This window comes from Rhinopithecus bieti, unplaced genomic scaffold, assembly GCF_001698545.2.
Source record: "Rhinopithecus bieti isolate Rb0 unplaced genomic scaffold, ASM169854v2 scaffold_1295, whole genome shotgun sequence".
Classification (NCBI taxonomy): Eukaryota; Metazoa; Chordata; class Mammalia; order Primates; family Cercopithecidae; genus Rhinopithecus; species Rhinopithecus bieti.
The window spans coordinates 1,081,399-1,086,636 of NW_016803880.1; the positions used below are offsets into that span (position 1 = coordinate 1,081,399).

Here is a 5,238-nt window from a genome sequence, read left to right on the forward strand (position 1 = left end):
TTAGTAGATATGGGGTTTCACCAGGTTGGCCAGCCTGGCCTTGAACTCCTGACCTCAAGTGATCCACTCGCCTCGGCCTCCCAAAGTGCTGGGATTACAGGCATGAGCCACCACACCCGGCTCTTCTCTCTTTCTGAGGACACAACAAGAAGACGGCAGGCTGCGACCCGGAAGAGAGTCCTCATCAGCACCTGACCATGCTGACATCCTAATCTTGGAACTGTGAGAAATAAATGTCTGTAATTTCTAAGCCACGCAATCTACGGTACTTTGTTATAGCAGCCCAAACTGACTCAGACCCTCGGAAAAGGCCGATGGGGAAAACCATCCTGGAAAGTAAATAGTCAAGAGGACCTCACAAGAGCAGATATGAGAAAACTCCTCATCCTGCTCCCCAACCCAGTGAATTCACTAGAGATGCAGCTCTCAACTCCTTGTACCAAGACCCAAAGGAAAAACACACTTTACATCATACCCCTATACACACGTACGTGCGTAACTGATGAAAGTTTCATAAAATAATATTTACTCACTATGTGCAATGCACACTGATGTTTCATATTCCGTTCTGTTTTTTAAATGCTGGCCACAACCCACACAAATTGATTTCTAAACCTTAATCATTTCTAGTCAGCAGTGTAAACAACTCTCATCAGAGGGAGAGAACCCTTAAGAGGAAGGGGAAATCTTAGGTTTCACAGGCATGAACAGTAGTGTTTCTTCTTTCTGAGATATGCCTCCCATACCCACAGCCTCTTTTTTTTTTTTTTTTTTTTTAATCGTACTGGGATCTTATATTCCTGATTGCCTACTTTCCAGGTGAGTTATCTCCTCTGGAGTTCATACCTCTCTACTGGCTCTCTTATGTAACCACCTGATATGGTTTGGCTGTGTCCCCACCCAAATCTCATCTTGAATTGTAGCTCCCATAATTCCCATGTGTTGTGGGAGGGACCCGGTGGAAGATAATTGAATCATAGAAGCAGTTTCCTCCATACTGTTCTCATGGTAGTGAATAAGTCTCACAAGATCTGATAGTTTCATAAGGGGTTTCCCTTTTTGCTTGGCTCTCATTCTTTCTTGCCTGCTGCCATGTAAGATGTGCCTTTCACCTTCTGCCATGATTGTGAGGCCTCCCCAACCTCATGGAAGTGTGAGTCCATTAAACCTCTTCTTTCTTTATAAATTACCCACTCTCAGGTATGTCTTTATCAGCAGTTTGAAAACAGACTAATAAACTACCCTCAATGCCTCTCTAATTCTACCCATTGTACATGGATTGGACTCCTCAATGCTAACTCCATTCGTGAAATACTTTCCAAGCCCTTTTATACCCAGCATGTACAAATTGTCCCCAGCGCCTTCTTAACAAGTATGTCTGAATAACAGAAAACTACAATAATAATGCATGTCAGAATTATGTAATGTAAAGATGTGTCAGTCACTGCTACTAGCTCTATCTATACCACTTTCTCTGTAATCCTTATAACATCTGATACATTAGGTCTATAACTATTAAGTGGTGGACTTGAGCTTCGAATCCAGGTGTTGTTGGGAAACTTGCAGATCACAGAGAAGCAGGAACACAAAGGATAAGTGTGGCCTTCCAGTGGTGGGGGCAGGGTGTCATGAGACACAGGGCATTGGTAGGTCTTATGCAGAGCCTCTTTAGGGTTTTACACCACTGGTAGAAGAATCTGTCTCTCGACCAAAGAGTTCAAACCAAGAGACTTCTTACTTGGCCACAAAGACAGCCACAAAAACATGCTTCTGGCCATTGACCGCAGGGCTTTCCGTCAGCCCTGAGGAACGACAGACCTTTGTGGGGCTCTTGTTTCTAGGTGTGAGAGCAGGGGAGAGGCTGAAAAGCATCTGACATTCCTGGCGTCCCATTCTCTAGACAAGAGGGGACAATAATAAGGGCCTAAATACCTACCCAAAGACTTCAGTCACAATCCCTACTCTGTAAGTCAAATCTTGGCGTCATTTCATCCCATAAAACTAAGAAGAAAGATATATATCATGGTAGCATAGGGATTTGTTAACCATCTTCCACCGTTTTCACAATTTAAGAATTTTTAGGTCTGGGGTCAGTTGGAGTATTGCTGAGGAGAACCCTTCTCAAGGGCAGGGCTCTCGGAGATCACGCTCTCATGGTTCCCCGGGACTGGTCCTCAGGCTCGCTAGTTTAAGGTGAGTGGAGTGGTCTCTACCAGCAGAGCATGATAACAACCCTAGGTCATTCATTTACAACGGACTGTAATACACTACCTTTTCCATTCCACCAGGGGGCACCATTCACATAGACTTCAACAGCAGCGGCATCAACAGGACTACAAAGTGGTGGTCGTGAAAAACACACTTGAGACCCTCGTACGTATCTGAAATCAGACATGATACCTGAAAAAATAAATCAAATTCATGGTCATATGATTGCTTGCTGTCCAGGGAATTCAAAGCAAAGGTGAAAACTGACCCTTACATCACTTCTTCCTTCCAGATGAATAGCATCAGCTACATTTTCTACCCCATTATTTAATGCTTCTATTCTGACCATCCACCTATGATGGGCATAGTCTTTTTAGATGTGTTAGTTTTAATATTATTCAAGACTTAGTCTCAACCATTCTCTATTAAGTGACTTTGCAGATATCTGATGTCATCTCCATTAACGTAGATTTGCACGTTAGATTCAGCTGAGTTCACCTTAATGCAGCAGTGGTGGTTCCCACAGTGTAGTGCCCAGGCCCCCTGCATCAGCATCACTTCAGAACTTGCTAGAAATGCAAATTCCTGGGTCCCAACTCAGACCTACCTACCGAGTCCGAAATCTAAGTGTGGGGCCTGCAATCTGTGTTTTTACAAGCCTAACAGGAAATACTAATGCATGCTAAAGTCTGAGAACCACTGACAACGTACAGCTTCCAACCCAGATGACACTAGAAACAACCATGGGACTTTACAGAAATATAGGTGTCCTGCCTTCTCTCAGAGCCACTAGGGTAGTGGAAACAAATGTCACAATCAAATGGACCTGGGTTTGAATTCTGGTTTTGTCACTCACCAGCCGTGTGCCTTGTGGAGGCGCCATCTTCTCATCTGTAAAGTAGAAGTTGTCAGAGCTGCCTTGTAGGAAGGTGTAGGAGGGGAAGGTTCAGCAAATGCCTCCTAGAGAGATTGACACGTAGTACGTCTTCTTCCTTGGCCTCCACCACAACTAGAATCTTATTTACCCAGCCTGTGAGGGTACAGTTCTCACCTTGCCCCAGAATCACCAGGCAAGAATGATATGCTAGACCCGCTTTCTGAAGTTTCACAAATGGATAAGCATTTTCACAGCCGTTACTGGGATTTTGCCGTAGATCAGTAGGAGCACGCCCCTGAGATCCGACAAAGCTATTTCAAACTCTAGATCAATGAGGAGGGAAGCTCCTATGAAGCCGGGTTTGCCAACTGAGACCATTGTCATTGTTGAAGTTGCTCTTGGGATCTAGCTCAGATTCCTGCTGACACCAGGGAAGTGAAGAATGAAAATAGTTGCCTAGAAAATTAGAAGCAGCTCCCCAAGTTACCTGCCACAGACAGTTTTGTTTTTCCTTAATTGCCACATACAGGTTTGTTTTTCCTTAATTATCTAGGTAATTGCTTTGCTTCCTCTACCTGCCTTTACCAAGAGACACCTGGCCAGAAGAGCGAGGAAGTAAAGTACCTGTGGAGGCTGCCCGCCGAGTGAAGCTGTAGGCTGCCCATCCCATCGCAGTAGTTCCTTCGTTGTCAGTGGGTTGCTTCTATGAATGCCCCCTCCATCAGAAACCAATGAGCTTTTCCTAATTAATCTAGATCCCTGCTCTTGTGGAATTGGCACGGAGACAGCGGTTAAATGCTAAATTGTCAGCCTAAAGTCAAATCCTTTTATTTAAAAACATAATATGCAGAATGGCTTCCTAAAATAAAAATTGGGAAAATTGTTAACATAGAGACTTCCAGGTTTTGCCAAGGGTGCAACTGTTTTCTCAAATACAGTTTTTGACAATTACATACAAATCAAATCAAAATTCACCCAACACATTCTCTGAATTAGTCTCAGTACAATGTGCATAGACAGCTATCACTAGAGTTAGTGAATATTATGGGAAAAATTAGAGGCAAAAGTTGAGACTGGAGCTGGTGAAAGTTAACAAAATACCATTTATATAGAGAAAAACACATTTTAGAGGAATATAAATATACTGCTTGGCATCAACATCAAAGCCCAAGTGCAAGTCAAAGAGTAACCCAAAAGGCTCATAGGTCTTCAGACCATAGAAACCCCCCTACTGACGGCAACATAAGGTCCAGCCTTCCACTTGCTACTTCCTCAGTGTTTGTAGAAAAAAAAAATCCCATTGTATAAATTAGAATAGGCCAGATCACGCTACAGTAACAAATAACCCCAAAGTCTCAGCGGCTTACAACACAAAGGTTTACTTCTTTCCCACTGTATTTAGGATTTTCCAGAGAAATAGACCCAATAAAGGATTTAATAGAGAGAGGGGGAATAAGGGGGAGAGATAGTGATATGGTTTGGCTCTGTGTCCCCACCCAAATCCCACCTGGAACTGTAATCACCACAATCCCCACGTGTCAAGGTCAGGACCAGGTGGAGGTAACTGGATCACGGGTGCGGTTCCCCCATGCTGTTCTTGTGATAATGAGTTCTCATGATATCTGATGGTTTTATAAGCGTCTGGCATTTCCCCAGCTTGCATTCACTCTATCCTGCCACACTTGTGAAGAAGGTGCCTGCTTCCCCTTTACCTTCCGCCATGACTGTAAGTTTCCTGTGGCCTCCCAGCCATGCAGAACTGTGAGTCAATTAAACCTCTTTCCTTTATAAATTACCTCATCTCAGGTATTTCTTCATAGTAGTGTGAGAACGGACTAACACAGATGGATGTATTCTGAGGAATTAGCTTACTTGATTACGAAGGCTAAGTCCCATGCTCTGCCATCTGCAAGCTGCAGAACCAGGAAAGCTGATGGTGTAGTTTGGTTTCAGACCCGAGGCCTGAGAATCGGTGGAGCTGATGGTGTTAAGTCTCAGTTTGAGGGTAGAAGGAGACTGATATCCCAGCTCAAACAGTCAGGCAGAGGAGGTGAATTCTCCTTCCTCCACCTTTTGTTCTGTTCAGGCTCTCAACAAATTGGCTAATACCCTTCCATTCAGGGAAGAACAATGTATCTTATGGAGTCCACTGA

General features: G+C 43.9%; 1 long non-coding RNA gene across 1 annotated transcript; it reads right to left on the bottom strand.

Moving 5' to 3' along the window:
• Window positions 1-1,148: 1,148 nt before the first annotated feature.
• On the bottom strand, window positions 1,149-4,595 carry LOC108518055 (uncharacterized). Its single transcript, XR_001882282.1, has 3 exons — window positions 3,065-4,595; window positions 2,272-2,400; window positions 1,149-1,896 (listed from the first exon to the last, which is right to left on the bottom strand). It is a non-coding gene; the product is annotated as an uncharacterized LOC108518055 (long non-coding RNA).
• Window positions 4,596-5,238: the final 643 nt, after the last annotated feature.